Consider the following 19188-nt stretch of genomic DNA (forward strand, 5'->3'; position numbering starts at 1 on the left):
AGAATAGAGGGTTAGACCTGAGGGGGCAGATGATGGAGAGAACAGTAGGGAAGTGAAGAGGCTGACAGGCTGGGCTTACTCCCCTTGAAGTTGAGATATGCCCAGCCTAGAATTGAGACCCTAGCAGCCCAAGCCCTGGGGGAAAAAAAAAATTGGAGTGGAAAACACACACACACTGGTCCATGTGTAAACAAAATAACATTTTATTTTGGAAATTGACACAGAATTTCCATGCTTCTTAAAATTGAACTAGCTTCCTTCTCGATTTTCTGATTGTAAAACTTATGCTTATCAGAGCTGACCACTCCCATCTCTCTCCCCCCTTATTGTTCTGTGCCCCATCCAGAGAATAATATTTATCTGTTTCACTCTTCAAGGCACTTTTCACATCTCTTGTTTCCCCAACAATTCACTGTTCTCAGTCCCATTAAGTTCCAGATACAGGGATTCAATGGGACCCTTCCCCCACTGAGAGCCCCAAGCCATGCCTCGGTCATGCTAGCCTCCTGTGCTAGACTCTGCATGCCACACAGAGCAAGGAGGCAGGCACAGCCCTCCCCGGATGAGTTTCCAATGCAGACAAGACAAAAAGGACATGTTCAGACCGGCACTGAACAAGCCTGTGGAATCCACCAATGAGCGAACAATATATTAGTGATCAACATCACATGGTTAGCCTGGGAACGGTGGAGGGGAGATGGGAAAGATTTGGATTCCCTTTTTGTTCCATCCAATATGGAAGGCTTCAAGGAGGAGGTGAAGTTTTGAAGAGTTTCTCTATACTCCCCACATCTCTGGTTGGAAGGGAAGGGCAGGAAGTGTGTCCCAATTTTGACAGAGCAGGACTCTGAAGCCCAGAGAGGAAAAGTGACTCGTCAAGGTCACACAGCACATCGGTGACAGAGCTGGGCTAAAAACAGATCTCCTGACTTTTGGTCAGGTGCTGTCGTCACCAGATTCCTCTACCTCCCCCGCAAACCTGCACGGAGGTGGGGCAGGACAGAGCCGGAAAGCCATTGGCCCAGGAGCCCATGGTGTTTTATTTTTTGAGCTGCCTCCCAACAGCACGCACAGAGGTGAGCAAGACACCCCCAAGGGACAAAAGTACTGTAAACACAGCCTCACAGCCCCTTCTGCCCTCTCCTTATCTTCCCACCAGCTGGCTTCGCACTTGCAAATTGGTTTCCATCACCTGCTGGGTGGACAGAGGCTGTTGCCAGCTGTGCCCTGAATCTGGAGACCAAAGTGTCAGGAGTCTTGGAATTGTAGCTTTCTCTGCTCCTGACTCATGCCAGGGGGGTTAAAAATGTCCCGAAGACCTATTGTCTTGACAAGACACTCAATCTTGGGAGGTGCCCAGAGTTGGGACCCAGACTATGCATGAGAGAGGGCTCACCCTAGGACATACACAGACAATGGCAAAGTCAGAGCGCTTTTCTTAGACCAGGCACTTTCCAAGCACTTTACACACATTAACTATGAGGATAGGTTCGATTACTACAGACGTGGAAACGAAGGCCCAGAGAGGTTAGGTAACTTGCCCAAGGTCACACAGTTGGTAAGCAACAAAGCTGAAATTCAAACCCAGGCAATCCGGTTCCAAAAGCCAGGCTTTTAATCATTTAGCTAGGAAAGGAGCAAACACTTTCTGAGGGTCTTATTGTGCACAGGAGGATTTTACATCTCATTTAGTACTATTATCCCCATTTTACAGATAAGGAAACTGAGGTTTCGCCAGGTCTTTCCATGAGGCCTCAAAGCATAAAAAAGGAGATCTTTGATATGGTCCATAGGGTTTCTGCTCTGGAACGCACGACAGTGGCCTGGACACCATCGCCACCTAGTGGCATTGTACCTTAAATGCTGGCAGGTTACCTAATTGGATGCTGGGTATCAAGTTCAACAACACCCAATAAAGATTTTGCGTTGTGGCTTTGGTGTTTAATTCGTGTCCTGAACAACAGAGAGACGTGGTTCACTAATACTCTGATATTGAAGATGCGGTAATGGGCAGAGTTCACCATTTGTAATATCAGCCTCAAAATTAATACCTAGGGAAGAGGAATGTATATGGTGTGTTGATTTTTTCGTTTTCTAAGGGCTTTTGTATACATTATCTCCTTTGACTCTTACCACATCTGGTACTACTTTGACTCCTACTATTTTTTAAGTGTTTATTTATTTTTGAGGGGGAGGGGGAGAGGCAGAGAGAGAGGGGGACAGAGGTTTTGGATCCAACTCTGTGCTGACAGCAGAGCCCAATGCAGGGCTTGAACTCACGAACTGTGAGACTGTGACCTGAGCAAAGTCAGACACTTAACCAACTGAGCCACCCAGGCGCCCCTTGACTCTTACTATTTTTAATGAGGAAATGAGATTTGTCAAGGGAGCCTTGATTGAGTTGGCATTGGAACCTAATCCTGGTGGCTCCAGAACCTGTATCTTATGATTGGAGAAGCCCCATTGGGTCTAACTCCCACCTTCCAGGCCCAGAGACTTGCCCAAGGATTTCATGGGTCAGTGGCAGGCCTGAGTCTTGATCGCAGGTCTCCTGAATGATAGGGCTGCGTTCCTTCCCAACCCTGGACTGTGTTTTGGCTTCCAAAGCAAACCCTGCCAGAAGGAAAACCAAGGTTTATGCAAAGGCTTTGCCATGAGGCTCGCTGCTGCAAAACACCCCCTTCAGCCCATGGTCTCTGCTTTGCTGCTTTCCAGGCTGAGGGTCTGGGGTCTTCCTTCCAACTGGTTCTCCTTCATCATGCAGCCAGTGTTAGGCCGAGGAAGAGAAAAAAAAAAATGACACTGGTATATTTGTCTGCTCGCCACCCCCACCCTCCTGCCACTTGTCCCCTTTCATGCTGGTCGCCCCCCCGCCCCATTCCAGAGCCAGGAAGCCCAAGCCAAGATGAAAATACCTTCATGGGATGTAGAGCCAGGGGACTGGAATCTGATCCCGGTTCTGCCACCAACTCTCCAGGTGGCCTCTCAAACCTCAGTTTCCTCACCAACACAATGGGTATGGATCCCAGCATAGTGTGTTAGAGCGGCAGACTGCAAACCACCCAAGTGCCCCTCCACATGGGATGTATTGGAAACGCCATGGCATAGCCAAGCAATGGAGTATTGTTCCTTTTTAAAGGAAAGCTATTTGGGGCGCTTGAGTGGCTCAGTCGGTTGAGCGTCCGACTTCGGCTCAGGTCATGATCTCGTGGTCTGTGAGTTCGAGCCCTGCGTCGGGCTCTGTGCTGACAGCTTGGAGCCTGGAGCCTGCTTCAGATTCTGTGTGTGTGTGTCTCTCTCTCTGACCCTCCCCTGCTCATGCTCTGTCTCTCTCTCACGCTCTCTCAAAAATAAATAAGCATTTAAATAAAGGAAAACGATTTTATTTTATCTTACGTAGGCTTCAGGCCAGCACAGAGTCCAACGTGAGGCTTGAACCCACGACCCCGAGATGGAGAGTCGCATGCTCTACCAACTGAGCCAGCCAGGCACCCCTCGAGCAATGGAATATGATGCAACTGATAAAAAAAAAGTGGGGCTGGGGCACCTGGCCGGGTCAGTTGGTGTAACATGTGACTCTTGATCTCAGGGTTGTGGGTTTGAGCCCCACGTTGGGTGAGGAAACCACTTAAAAAAATTGAACAAGGCAGCTCTTGATGTTCTGATACAAAACAATCACCAAATATCTACTTTAAGGGAAAAAAGGTACAAGGCTGTGAGTATAGTCACTACCACTGTGTGTGTGTGTGTGTGTGTGTGTGTGCGTGTATTTTTAAGTGGTGGTGGAAGAATATATACCCACGTTTGCTTGTAAATGCAGAGGGTATTTCTGGCAGGACACAAGACCTGGAATGAGTCTTCCCAGTCTTCTTCCTGGGAAGAAAAGAAGGTGGCTGGATACCAGGCAGGAAGACTCTGCTTTGTGGACCCTCATATTCCTCTCGATGTGTGAACTATTTAAGCATTTAACTTAATTCAAAAAATTAAATCACATATTTTAAAGTTTATTCATTTTGACAGAGGGAGAGAGAGACAGAGAGAGAGAGAGAGAGAGCATGAGCAGGGAAAGGGCAGCGAGAGAGGGAGAGAGGGGGAGTCCCAAGCAGGCTCTGCACCAGCAATGCTGAGCCCGACACGGGGCTTGAACCCACGAAACCATGCGATCATGACCTGAGCTGAAACCAAGAGTCAGACACTTAATGGAGTGAGCCACCCAGGCGCCCTGAGATAGAAACAAATACAGTCGGGGGAGGGGGCAATAATCATAATCACCGCTCACATGGGCTTGCCCACCGCTCACAAGAGCCCCACAGCCAATACCTCTCTTGTCAGAATGAAGCTACCAGGGAGGCATCCTTATTATCCCATTTTGCGGATGAGGAAACTGAGGCTTAGAGAGGCGAAGGAAGGAAGGAAGCAGTGGCACTTGGATGTGGACCCAGGCGGCCTGGCCGCCCACTGTGATACCGCCTCCTGCGCACTGCCAGTCCCCGTCCCCCGCAGGGATCGTGATGGACGTGGGATGCAAGCCCTTTAAGAGTCGAGAGTGCCCTGCCGATCTGGGCAGAACCGCACCCCAATGCATTCTGAAGCTGTGACAGAGCGCACTTCCCAAAGATGGCCCCACAATGACTCCCACCCATATGCCCTCCTGCATGTTTCCCCGGGAAGAGGTGGGGTCTATTTCTCCACCAGCCTTCAATCCAGGTGCCCAGGGACTATGTGGACCAACGCAACGTGGCAGGAGCGAGGCTCTGTTAGCTCCCAGTGTAGCCCTGAACCAACCTGCATCTTCGGCTCCCTGCTACCCGTCACTGCTCTGGCTGACAGCCGGCACCAACCAGCACCAACAAGCAGCCTTGAGAGAGAAAGCAGTCCTGGGCTTCCAGACCAGTCAGGCCTTCAGAAGACTCCAGCCCCGGGCAGCAGTCTGACTGCAGACACACCAGAGATCGGGAGTGAGAAAACCACCCAGCTGAGCTGAGTCAACCCACAGAGTCAGGAGACCACGTAACACATTTTTGTTTGAAGCCACTGAGCTTTGGCCTGGTTTGTCATCCAGCAGTGGATAACCAGAATGGAAGCCCTACGGTGAGCCTGCTCTTCTTGCCGCCCAGTTCTTGGCTGCGACACTGTTGCACCGTAGTGTTCGATTGGCAGAGTGGAGGGAGAGAGGCAGAGACCCTGGACGGCTCCTCGGTGACAGCCTCCAGCGACGACAGCCATCAGAAGCTCGAAGCTCGAAGCTCAGCTTGAGTGCTGTCACAGCTCCACCTCCTTGTCTGTCTGGATCTCTCCTTTTGCCCTGATGGCCTGGGAGGCGCCAGCAGCACCATTTCCGGTTGTGCTGACAATGTGCCCTGCTGCCCCTAAGCCACGTGTCACCACTTCATAGCACCGCTCAATCACACAGTGGGGCACAGGCTACTCTGTCGGGTATCTGTCTCCCTGGCAAAATTGGGAGCTCCTTGGAACTTGGCTCACCCTCAGTGTGGAGTGGGATGGCTTGGCCCCATCATCTGGGCCCCGGACCCTTCTCAGTCCCGCATTGTTTCTCTCTTACTCTCTGCCTCTCCGTCTGATAAGGTTCCGCGTGGTTTCACTCACGGACTCACTGAGAAACAAATACAGACCGGCAGCATTCTATCCAAACCATACTTCGTTTCTTCATTCATTCCAAGTATGGAGGGCCTACTGTGTCCCAGGCACTATTCTGGGCGCTGGGAATACAGCCATGAACAAGTGAGGCAAAATCCTTGCCCTCCTGGGGCTCCCAGCCCAGTGGGAAGAGAGACAATAAGCAGATAAACAAATACACAGTCACGTCAGGTGAGTGATGGTACTATGGAGAATAATAGGACCTGAGAGTTAGATAATCTTTAACAAGGATAATCTTTAATAAGGAAGATCAATGAAAGTTCCCGAAAAGTCATCAAAACAACATGAAAATGACTCAAAGAATCGAAACTTCTTTTTTTTTTTTAATTTACTTACTTATTTTCGTAAGAGAGAGAATCCCAAGCAGGCTCTGCACTGTGAGCGCAGAGCCTGACTTGGGGCTCAAACTCAACAACCGTGAGATCATGACCTGAGCTGAAATCAAGAGGCAGATGCTTACCTGACTGAGCCACCCAGCTACCCCAGAATCAAAACTTCTTCACAAAATTCACATCTGCAAAATCTGATCAGGGAAATTATACTTGGTAAAAATAGGAGCACAAAGAAAATTCACAAACATAGGAGCTTTAGATAGTAACACCTGGTGTGTACTTTCCTTCCATTAAAAAAAGTCAATAAATCACATGGAAGGGGCGTCTGGGTGACTCAGTCTGTTAAGTGTCCAATTCTTGATTTTGACTCAGGTCATGATCACATGGTTCGTGACATGGAGCCCCGCTTCAGGCTCTGTGCTGACAGCGCGGAGCCTGCTCAGGATTCTCTCCCTCTCTCTCTCTCTCTCCCTCTCTTTCTCTCTCCCTGCCCCTCCCCTGCTTGTACATGCACGAGCTCTCTCTCTCTCTCTCTCTCTCAAAAATAAATACATAAATATTAAAAAAATAAATCACATGGGATTTTTTTTTTAATTACTCAAAAATAATTGGTCCTGGGGCACCTGGGTGGCTCAGTCGGTTAAGCATCCAACTCTTGACCTCGGCTCAGGTCATGATCTTATGGTTTTGAGATCGAGCCTTGCATTGGGCTCTGCACTGAGCATGGAACCTGCTCCGGATTCTCTCTCTCCATCTCTCTCTGCCCCTCCCCCATTTATTCTCATGCACTCTCTCTCTCTCAAAATAAATAAATAAACATTTTTTATAAAGGCATAAAATAAAATAAAATGAAATAAAATAAAATAAAATAAAACAAAAAAAAACCAAAATCTTGAAAAATTTTTTCCAAGGGACTCCTGAGTGGCTCAATTGGTTAAGCATCCAACTTCAGCTCAGGTCATGATTTCACGGTTCATGAGATCAAGCCCCACATCAGGATCTGTGCTGACAGTGTGGAGCCTGCTTGGGATTCTGTCTCTCTCCCTCTCACTCTGCCCTTCCCTGACGTGAGCTTTCTCTCTCTCTCAAAATAAATAAATGAATTTTAAAAATTAAAAAATAAAACTTAAAAATTTGTTTTCCAAAAAAATATTTTTCCAACTTAACTATTTTGTTAAACCTTTTTTTTTTTTTTTTACAGTTTATTTATTTATTTTGAGAAAGAGAGTGCATGAGCAGGGGAGGGGAAGACAAAGAGAATTCCAGGAAGGCTCCTTTCTGTCTGCGTGGAGCCCGATTCGGGGCTTGAACCCACGAACTATGAAATCATGACCTGAGCCAAAATCAAGAGCCGGACACTCAACCGAATGAGCTACCCAGGAGCCCCTCCATCTGAACTTTTTAAGTGCATGGTTCACCAGTGTTAAGAGTATTTAAATTACTGCACCATAGATATCTGGAACTTTTTCATCTTACAAAACTCTATAGCCATTAAACACTAATTTCCCCTTCTCCCTCCCCTAGCCCTTGGCAACCACCTATTTTCTGTTTCTATAATTTTGACTACTTGAGGAACTTCATATCAGTGCGATCATAAAGAATTTGTCCTTCTGTGACTGGCTTATTTTGTTGGGCATAATGTCCTTGAGTTTCATCCACGTTGTAGCATAGGACAGGATTTGTTTCTTTTTTAAGGCCACGTAATATTGCCTCGCGTGTAGACGCCACATTTTCTCCACCTGTTCATTGAGCCGTGGACATTTGGGTTACTTCTGCCTCTTGGCTACTGGGAACGATGGCTGCGATGAACATGACATGTGCAAATATCTCTTGGAGACTGCTTTCAGTTCTTCTGGTTACATACCAGGAAATGGGATTGCCAAACCATATAGCAATTCTACTTTTAATTTTTTGAGGAACCTCCATATTATTTTCCACAGTGGTCACACCATCTTCCATCCCCACCAATAGCATGCAGGATTTCAACCTCTCCACATCCCCACCAGCACTTGGTGTCTTCTGGGTTTTTGATCGTTGCCATGCTAATGTCTATGAAGTGATATTTAGCTGCATTTTTACTTGGAACCTGACATTTTCTTTTTTTTTTTATTTTTTTTAACGTTTATTTATTTTTGAGACAGAGAGAGACAGAGCATGAACGGGGGAGGGGCAGAGAGAGAGGGAGACACAGAATCGGAAGCAGGCTCCAGGCTCTGAGCCATCAGCCCAGAGCCCGACGCGGGGCTCGAACTCACGGACCGCGAGATCGTGACCTGAGCTGAAGTTGGACGCCCAACCGACTGAGCCACCCAGGTGCCCCGGAACCTGACATTTTCTAAAGCTCCCCAGGTGACTCCCACATGGGACCAGGGCTACACTCTGAGAATCTGAGCGCTAAGATGTTTCCCAGTTCAAAAAAACCCAAGGACATCAAGCACAGGGGGACAACAGGCACCAGGAGATGACAGTAGCAGGGACGCTCAGAGCCTCCACAGCTGGTAGGGGCTCCACACCCAGCCTGGCTCATCTTTGTCCCCTCGGGTCCTCCTGACACCGTAGCTCACCGGGAGCCCGACAGCAAAGGGATTTGGGGAATTCTGGAAGGTACCACTCCCTGTTTCTGACTCTTAAGGATGAAAGGTTCAGTCTGTGGAATTTGACTGGAGGCAGAAAGTCAAATCGTCACCTTGAGGGGAAAAGCCAGGCGCAGAAGGCAGCTGGAACACGGCTCAGCGCCTGCTCCCAATTTGCAAAAACCCACTTCTATTGTTGAGGAAGTGGACCCACCATATGGCATCAGCCTTGCCAGCCCTCCCACCCAGCCCCAGAACAAAAGCTGAGGCATCAGAGGGGAACATGACCGGCCATTTCATCCATCAGAATGCCGGGGCTCCGGGAGGTAACTCGTCTCCACACTCAGCCAGGTGGCTCCGTCCCACACAGGGAGGGGCAGCAAGGCAGGAACAAAATGATGACTTTTGGAGTGGCCCTGATACGTCAAATTATCTGCCTTCCCCTTCATCTGGCCTCGCCCTGCAGGCTGCAAGGAGCTTTGGGGTCAGGCTGCTCAGTTTGTCATTTCAGGCCAGAGGCGAGGGAGGGGGTGCCTCCAGGATACTCCAAGGCCGGTGAAATGGGCCTGCAGGGCGACCACCACGCCCGCAGTGTTATTTATGGCACCGGCCAGGCCAGCTGGTTTGTGCCTTCCTCCTGCTCCATCTGGCCCTCCCTGGCAGGGCTCCCGCCTTGACTTCCACCGGCAGGGCCATATGTCCTGCCAGCCTTCAGGGGGCCTGTGAGTGCCAGGGGCGGGGAGGAAGATGAGGGCTAATTTTCCTTCCCTTTTCACCATGCTGGCCCCCAGGAGGAGGGTCCACCCATCCTGGTGCTCCCCAGAGCCCCAGGTAGAAACTCCCAACTGGGTGGAAAGGGTGGAGGACGGTGGAGTTGGAACAGCAGGATTCCCTTCTGGAACTGGAGGCCGGAAGCCATCCATTCCTCCCTCCTTGGGTTACCCCTTAGTGACAGTGACAGGTTCAGGCTTCTGTTAGCCCCAGGCAAGTTTCCCAAGGGCTGGGGATGGTGCTTGCTTGGGCTCTGGGTCAGACTGGGATTCCAAAGATGGCCCCATCCATCACCCTCTGCGTGCACCTGCTGCTCCCTTCCGGAGGTGGAGTCTGTGTCCCTCTCCTTGAATCTGGGCGGGATTTATCTCACACTGAGGAGAAACTGCTGGTCATGGAGTAAAACTGAGTTGCGGGACAGGGATGACAGAAATGGAGGGAGAAGGGCCAGACACAAAGTGGATGTGCCAGTTACGAGTTTACTTGCCGCTTGGCTCCAGCACCTCGTTTCTTCTCCATACCAGCTGAGCTCACAAGGAAGCACATAGATCACCTAGTCTGTCCACCAAAAAGGCTAGATGCAGTGATCAACCCAACAGCAATGAGCTTCCCGGAAGCCCAGATTGTGGTCTTGAAATATCATTTCCCAAGAAAATGGTAGAACTGCCTGGCTTCAAGGCTGGAGCAGAAAGGTAGGAAGTGCAAGGTACGTGATGAGCCTTGATGCACCAACTAGCCAGAGGCTCCAAAGACTAAGAGGATCGTGTCGTCAAAAGGACTCAGAGCCAGTCTGAAGAGGTTCCCACTGGATCCTGTGAGCTCTAATGAGGATAAGAAATGCCATGGATTCAAATCAATCAAATATGCTTAAATCCATGGGTTCACAATGCTATTAAAAAATAATTGGGGGGAGCCTGGGTGGCTCAGTCAGTTAAGCAACTGACTTCGGCTCAGGTCATGATCTCACGATTCGTGGGTTCGAGCCCTGCACCAGGCTCTGTGCTGACAGCTTGGAGCCTAGAGCCTGCTTCAGATTCTGTGTCTCCCTTTCTCTCTGCCCCTCCCCCACTTGTGCGCGCGCGCGCGCGCGCGCCCGCGCACGCGCGCGCTCTCTCTCTCTTTCTCTCTCTGTTTCTCTCTCTCTCAAAAATAAATAAAATGTAAAAAAAATTTTTTTAAATAAAGTAAAATAAAATAAAATAATGGACCATGCCCTGATTCTCAGAATGACCTGACCTTCCTTGCACATCGCCAGCCAGTTTGCGAAACCCCAAAAACGTGCGTCTCCACTTCTCTTGAAAGTTTACGCCAAAGAGGGGTTGGGTTTTTTTCCTTTACAGGGTTGGCACACAAAATCACTGAGTGGCCATGGCTCTGGGAATACAAGTGGAGTGCCCCCCACCCCCACAATAATTGGCCTCCTTGATAGGGAACCAATTCATTGTCTTCGGAATTGGTAAATAAAAGAAATGACCCAAGCATTTATCCTGCCTTCCCAAGATGAACTATGTCACTGGGTAGCCAGGTAACAGATAAGGGGAAGCATCTCTTTATAAAAGTATTGAACCAATAAATGAAATCATAGAAATTGAACATCATCATTTTGCTACAGCCTGTGAATTAACTGATATAGGCATTGAGCACTAATGGCTGCTAACATCACAAAAAGAGAGAGAGCCAGACATCATGCGCCTCCTGAGGGAGTATCCCACCACCACCTAAATGTTGGCAAAGGAGTCTGACCTGAGTCTGATCAATCCTCTGGGTCCAGCTGCCGATTTGCCATAAACACAGGAGACAGAGGGACATGTTGAATTGCACTGTGCATCGATCAGAAAATCTAGACTGGGAAACTCTACAGTAACAACCCAGGACTTCAACAAATTCACCGCTAAGAAAAAAAAAAAAATGGGTGAAGAGTGTGGCCAACATAGCCTCAGTGACCCCAAGTGAGTCATGTCCCTGTATAATCCCTTCCTCTTGAGTACAAGCATGACCTATGGCTTGCTCCTACCCAAGAGAATATGGCAAAGTGATAGGATGTCACTACCATGACTATGTTTTGTTATATAAGACTCCATCTTTTTTTTAAGGTTTTTTAAAATTTATTTTTGACAAAGAGACAGAGCATGAGCAGGGGAGGGGCAGAGAGAGAGAGACAGAAGTACAGAATCCGAAGCACGCTCCAGGCTCCGAGCTTCAGCACAGAGCCCAACGCAGGGCTCGAACCCATGAACCTGGAGATCATGACCTGAGTTGGAGTCAGACACCCAACCAACTGAGCATCCAGGCACCCCAAAAAACCTTTTTATTCTGGACTAATTGTAGACCTAGACAAAAGTTGAAAACATGGTACCCAGAGTTGTCTTATACCCTCCACCTGGCTTCTCTTAGTGTTATTCTGTGTCGCCAAGAGTAGGGAGGTAACACAGGTACAACACTAGTTAAACTACAGACCTGACTTTAATTTCATGAATTTTTTTACTAATGTCCCTTTTTGTTTCCATGATCTGATCCGGGACCCCACACTGCATTTAGTTGTTATTTTTCCTTAATCTCCTTGAATCTATAAGTCTTTCCTTGTCCTTATGATGCTTATCAAAAACATTTTTTTAATGAGAAAACCAAAACAAATTTTTTTTTTTAAAAAAAAGAACAAAGTGGGGCGCCTGGGTGGCTCAGCCGGTTAAGCATTCGGCTTCGGCTCAGGTCACGATCTCACGGTTCATGCGTTAGAGCCCCATGTCAGGCTTTTTGCTGTCAGCAAAAAGCTGTCAGCACAGAGCCCACTTCAGATCCTCTCTCTCTCATTCTGCCCCTTCCCTAATCATGTGCTTTCTCTCTTTCTCTCAAAAATAATAAATAAAAAAATTTTAATAATAATAAAGAAAAGGAAAGAAAGAAAGAAAGAAGGAAAGAAGTTAGAAAACTTACACTACCTGATTTCAAGACTTCTGCAAAGCAATGGCATCCAGGAAGTGTCATGCCGGTGTCAGGACAGCCCTAGGGAGCAGTAGAAGAGAAAAGAGAATCCAGAAGCAGATCCAGAAATTTATGGTCTGTTGATTTTTGACAAAGATGCCAAAGCTATTCAACGTGGAAAGAATGGTCTGTTCAACAAATACACTGGGAGAACTAGATGGCCGTTGGAAACAAAAAGAATCTCAATCCTCACACACACGCAAAATTGAATTTGAAATCGATCACAGATGTGAGTGTAAAAGGTAAAAACGACAAAACTTCTAAAAGAAAACATAGGAGGCAATCCTTGTGCACTTCAGGTAGACGAAGATTTCTTAGCTAGGACACAAAAAGCACGGTTGTTAAAAAATTAATAACGTAGTCTATTAATAATTAATTAATTAATTTAAAACTTCTGGTCTTCAAAAGACACTGTTAAGAAAATGAAAAGACAAGCCACAGAATAGGAGAAAACATTCACAGCACATATATCTGCAAAAAGGACTGGTATCCAAATTATATAAATAACTCCTACAATTCAATAATAGGAGGAAAAAACAATCCAGGCTTAGAAACAGGCAAAAGACTGATCACACGCTTGAAAATGGTTATGATGGTGAGTTATGTGCGTTTTACCACAATTTAAGGAAATGTTCATGGGCAAAAGATAAAAAGCCCTTTCAGAAAAGAAGCTATCAAAACACCAGGTGTCCACCTTAAACATAGGCAATGATTGTTTGTCAATCATACCTCAGTAAAGCTGGGAGGGAAAAGAAAAAGACGGATGAATGGTCAATACGCCAATGAAAAGATACTTAACATGATTGGTCATTAGGGAAATGCAAATTAGAACTATCGTGAGATACCACTATATACCCTACATACCATAGAACGGGTTAAAAAAACACAGAAAGAAACAAACCAACGGATTTAAAAAGAACTCTGATGATTCTAAATGCTAGCAGCGATGCAAAGTAACTAGAATTCTCATACGTTGCTGATGAGAATGTTCTCCACTTTGGAGAATAATCTGACAATTTCATGCAGATTTTAACACACACTTCTTATGCAACCTAGCAATCCCACTCCTGGGTATTTACCCAAGGGAATGAAAAGCATATGTCTGTACCAAAACCTGCACACTCATGTTCACAGAAGCTTTAGTCAGAGAAAAATTGATGTTTTTGATGGTGTTTTGATGGTGCCCATCAAAATGGAGTGCATAAACACATTCAATATATTTGTTCAGTGGAATATTACACAGCAACAATAAGGAAGAAAATATTGATACAGTCTACAAGGTGAATAATTTTTTTACTGTTTTATTTATTTTTGAGAGACAGATAGAGTGCAAGTGGGGGAGGGGCAGAGAGTGAGGGAGACACAGACTCTGAAGCAGGCTCCAGGCCCCGAGCTGCCAGCACAGAGCCCGACGTGGGGCTCGAACCTATGAGCTGTGAGATCATGATCTAAGCCAAAGTCAGATGCTCAACCGACTGAGCCACCCAGACGCCCCCCGCCACGTGAATAAAATTTAAAACCATTATGTTGAGTGAAAGAAGCCATTTGCAAAAAAGAATATACCATATATGATTTCATGTATATAAAAGTTTATTTTTGTTTCAAAATTTTAGAAAAGGGAAATTTAATCTATTGTGACAAAGCAGATCAGTAGTTGCCTGGACCGGGGAGTGGGAAGGAGGGAGGAGTGTAAAGGGGCACAAGGGAATTTTTCGGGTGATGGAAATGTTCTTCTATCATGATTGATGGTTATATGACTATATATTTGTCAAAACTCATCCAACTGCACACTTAAAATTGGTGAACATTCTTGGGTATAAATTATACCTCCATTAAGTTCATTTTTAAACTGGGCACTGAACTACAGCATCTAGAGATGGACACATAGGTGATAATGCTCCCTGGAAGTGAATACTATGAGCCAGGCTGGTGGACACTGTTGGAGGGAGCCAGGGGCCGTACTCGGGATGAGGTAAGGAGGGGCTTCTGGATGGGGGGGTGCACAGCAAAGTTCTAGTTCTTGACATGGATGGTGGTTACAGGAGCATTTGCCTTACAAAAATTCATGAAACTAGGGGAGCCTGGATGGCTTAGTCGGTTAAGCGTCTGACACTTGGTTTGAGCTCAAGTCACGATCTTAGGGTTTGTGAGTTTGAGCCCCACACCAGGCTCCACACTGACAGCAGCAGGCCTGCTTGAGATTCTCTCTCTCTCTCAAAATAAATAAATCATCTTTTTTTAAAAATTCGTGAAACTGTACCTTTATTTTCTGTGGTTTCCTGTATGGTTTTATTTTATAATGGAATAGTAAAAAATAAATATGAAAAATTTAAAATACTAAATAATTAACGTCTTGAGTGCACGCCGTGTGCGAGGCACTGCTCCAAATGCATCACTTGTGTGAACTCTTATAATCCTTCCCACAACCCCACAAGGTTGGTACGACTGTTATTTCCACAAAGGAGATGAGGTAACTGAGGCACAGAGAGGCGAAGCGATCTGCCCAAGGCCCCACAGTGACAGTGGCAGAGCCGAGATTTGCAGCAGACCGGGTAGAGGGAAAGACAGGCTCCAGTGGGGGCGGGGAGAGGAAACTCCAGAGAGGAGCGTGGCTACCTTGCTCGTCCTACTGGACTGAGCCGAGGAAGGAAGTTCAGTAGGAAGAGGATATTGAGTTAGGAATTCCAAAACCAAAATGCACCACAAGCTTCGTTTATTAAGAAATCTTTACTGAGCCCCTCCTGTGTGCCAGGCACTGTCCAGGCTGCTGGGGCAGCAGCTCACCAGCTGTGAGCACTGCTGGCAGAAATCCGTGCCCTTGTGGAGCTGACATTCCAAAGCTTCCGAAGCATCAGTTTTTCCTGCCATAAACGGGTACTCAAAGCTATAATTAGGCAGTTTAAAGGAAAACACGGGAATATGAGAAATGCTCAGAGGTTTACAGGTGACAGTGGATGAACCAGACCTTGACAGCAATGTGGATCATCTCTGCAGCAGCAACAAGAGCAGGGACTCAAGGCAACGGACCCAACAGACTATAAAAATGTGGCATTCCTGGGGCGCCTGGGTGGCTCAGTCGGTTAAGCATCCAACTTTGGCTCAGGTCATGATCTTGCAGCTCTTGGGTTCGAGCCCCACGTTGGGCTCTGTGCTGACAGCTCAGAGCCTGGAGCCTGCTTCAGATTCTGTGTCTCCCTCTCTCTCTGCCCCTTCCCTGCTCGTGCTCTCTGTGTCTCATAAATGAATAAATGTTTAAAAAAAATCTAAAGAAAAAATGTGGCATTCCTGAACTCTGTCTACCGTTTTTGTCTCAACACTGATCATTATCAAATAATTTGGGGAACTAATCATGGCTGCTCTATGCAGGTGAGGTCAGAGGAACTGCCCCAGTGACATACAAAGAGATGACAGTCCCTGAGGGAGAGGTTGTCCATAAGGCACATGTGGAAGGCATGTTCAGGCTCCATTTAGAGGAGAAATCCTACCATCAGCCCCATGGCGCCAGATGTGGGTAACTCATGTATGCATGCGTGTGCGTGTGTGCGTGTGTGCGTGTGTGTGTGTGTGTGTGTGTCCGGGAATGTATCTGCAGCCATCTACCTACATATCACAAACTCACATATGCTGTGGGAGCTATAAATGAAAATTCGCAGCACAGATGGCTCTTTTGAGGAGGTTTCTTCAGAAGTGGGAGGAGGTAACAGGCTACAGGATTAGAAAGCTATTCTAGATGTGGCGAAGGGAGATGCAGGGAACCGGTGAGGCCCAAGGTGTCTGTTGGTGACACGTGATTCACTACTGTTACAGCCAGTGCATCACCTTACTTGGACCATGAAAGAGCGTGTGCACCGGGTTCCCAGAGGCTCAGAAATAGAGGCCACCCTGCGGGCCATAGGGGGCACTGCTCCCCAGGTCTCCCTCCATTCCTGCCGTGACACAGATTCTACTAACGGCTCCGGAACCTCAAAAGGAAAGGAACTGCAACCAAAAAAATCTTTCCAAGCCACAGTTACCTCATTTCAAACCTGGAGCTCCCAGGGGCTCCAGGGACCCCGACCCTGACTTTCATCTTGTGCAATAGCAAAAGGAGTTTATAGATTCCTCAAAGTCAGTGGTTCTCAAGGTTTGCTGCTTTAGAAACCGCTGCTACTCAGCACCCAGGTCCACCAGAAGACGTGTGTAAGACCATTCATTCTCAGCAGCTTTGTTACTTTTTTTCTTTGAGAGAGAGAGAGAGAGAGAGACCGGGGGAGGGGCAGGGAGAGGGAGAGAGAAAGAATCCCAAGTAGGCTCCACGTCCAGCACAGAACCCGACGCAGGGCTCAATCCCACGACCCTGGGATCACGACCTGAGCCGAAATCAAGAATTGGGCACTCAACCTACTAAGCCACCCGGGCGCCCCTCAGCAGCTTTATGTATAGTGGCCAAACACTGGCTACAACTTAGATGTCCATCAACTGGTAAATAGATAAACAAATTGTGATCTATCTATACAATGGAATGTCACTCAGCAACAAAAAGCAACAGACTGCCCATACCTGTGACACGGATCCTCACAGACCTAGTGACTGGGAGTTGGGCGGTGGCGGGGCGGGGGGGGGGGGGGGGGGGCGTGTAGCCAGACCCAAACAGACACATCTGTGGTGCCATCAGTCAGAATGGTGTGTATGTGGGAATTGGGGTGGGGCATCGATGGAGACCAAGACTAGGGTTTTGGTCATACCCCATTCTCTCTCTTTATTTTTTTTAAGTTTATTTATTTATTTTTGAGAGAGAAAGAGAGAGAGCACAAGCAGGGGAGGGGCAGAGAGAGAGGGTAAGAGAGAAAATCCCAAGCAGGCTCCACACTGTCAGTGCGGAGCCCGACTCAGGGCTCAAACTCACGAACGAATTCATGACCTGAGCTGAAACCAAGAGTTGGACGTTTAACCAACGGAACCACCCTGGTGCCCCACATACTCCATCTCTTGATCTGGATGGTAGTTAACATGGAGTCACGTACACGCACATAACGACACATTGAGTTGTAGTCTTAAGATGTGTGCACTTTACCGCATGTATATTACACATCAAGAAAAATGACAAAATAAAATACTGATGCCTCGGCTCCACCCCCAGAGCAGTTGACTAAATTGGTCTGGGGTATGGACTGGGTGAATGGATTTTTAAAAGCCTCCCAAGCTATTCTGATGGGCAGCAGGGGTGAGACCAAACCCCAGGAGAGCCAGAGTCCCTCCTCTCACTGTGCTAAGTCCTGGGCTCTGGCTCCCTGGCCCTGACCTTGACCCCAGTAGAAAGACCCCATTGCAGAGGGACAGCCTAAGGCAACAGGGAAGGCTTGGGGCTCTGCAGTCAGACTCCACTTCCATCACTTCTTACGTCTTGTAACCTAGAAAGAAGCATCTGTTTCTCTAAGCCTCAGTTTTGGGCTTTTGGTTCTTTGTGGTTTCTGAACCTTTAACATGTGGTAGGTGACATAATTACACCTTATGCACAGTATAGCATGGCAGTGGTAAAAGTGGTGTTGATCTTTATAAAAGTTAATCTTCTTAAAACATACATCTGATCCTGTCACTACTTTTTTTCTTTCCTTTTTTTTTTTTTTTTACGTTTTATTTCTAAGTAATCTCTAGACCCAACGTGGAGCTTGAACTTATAACCCTGAGAGTCACATGCCCTCCCGACTGAGCCCACCAAGAGCCCCCTGTCGCTCTTCTTGAAAGCTGTTGCTTTTCACTGCCCTTTGAATAAAATCCTACTTCCTTCCTGAGGCCACTTGTGCCTTGTCCGTCCCAGCCAGGCTGGCTGCCTTTCAACTCAAGTGCTCTTCTGCAGTAGAACCTGTCGTAGGAACTGCTCCCCTAGCCTGTTCTCAACCCAAGCTCGACTCCTCCATAGGTGTTAACCTCCTTACTCCCCATTGCTTTCTGTCACCACACCCTGATCATTTTCTTCATAGCTTCCAGCACATAATGGACGTGTTTGTTGCTTGGCATGGGATCCATGTGTGTTCTTGCCCCGACTCTTGCCCCACCACCACCTGGCCCAGCACCAGGCGCTCAGTGCCTAACTGATGCATGGAATTCAGTGAATTCAAGGATATACTGTCATCAGAGAAGTCTTCTATAAAGTCAGAGGGTATTATTATCCGTCCTCCTTCCCCATGAGGTTGCTGTTTATTCTGGAAACATTTATTTAAAAAAAATTTTTAATGTTTATTTATTTTTGAGAGAGAGAGAGAGAGACAGAGCATGAGCAGGGGAGGGGCAGAAAGAGAGGGAGACACGGAATCAAGAGCAGGTTCCAGACTCTGGGCTGACAGCACAGAGCCCACACGGGCTAGAACCCACAAACCGTGAGATCACGACCTGAGCTGAAGTCAGACACCTAACGGACTGAGCCACCCAGGCGCCCCTGGAAACATTTATTAAGTATACCTAATGTGTGAGACTTTGTGTTCACTGCTGGAGAGGACACAGAGAGAAAAGCATGGTCCTTGCCCATCAGAAGGGATCTACCCAGGGAAGGAGACACCTACAGGAATACCATCCACAGGTATTCCCAGGTGAGCTGAGAAGTTCTGTGAGGTCCTTCCTCACCCACACCCTCTCTAGATGATCTCAGATACTTACAAGGTCTTAGATGACTCCCTTACCTAATCTAACCCAACTCTAACCCACAGAACAAATTCTGAGCTTTTTATCTAAAATTATACTGGTGTCGAACCACTCTACTGAAACCACAACTGAAACTAATATAATATTGCATGTTAACTAACGGGAATTAAAATAAAAACTTTAAACAATTTTTAAAAGAAAATGAGACTGGTATTTCACCAGTGCGTCTCATAGGCACAAATGCAACAAAACCT

General features: G+C 47.2%; 1 non-coding gene across 1 annotated transcript; it reads right to left on the reverse strand.

Annotated features, from left to right (window-relative positions):
* Positions 1 to 3417: 3417 nt before the first annotated feature.
* On the reverse strand, positions 3418 to 3490 carry TRNAE-CUC (transfer RNA glutamic acid (anticodon CUC)). Its single transcript has one exon. It is a non-coding gene; the product is annotated as a tRNA-Glu (tRNA).
* Between the last annotated feature and the right edge of the window lie 15698 nt (positions 3491 to 19188).

This window comes from Acinonyx jubatus, chromosome B2 (assembly GCF_027475565.1).
Source record: "Acinonyx jubatus isolate Ajub_Pintada_27869175 chromosome B2, VMU_Ajub_asm_v1.0, whole genome shotgun sequence".
Taxonomy (NCBI): Eukaryota; Metazoa; Chordata; class Mammalia; order Carnivora; family Felidae; genus Acinonyx; species Acinonyx jubatus.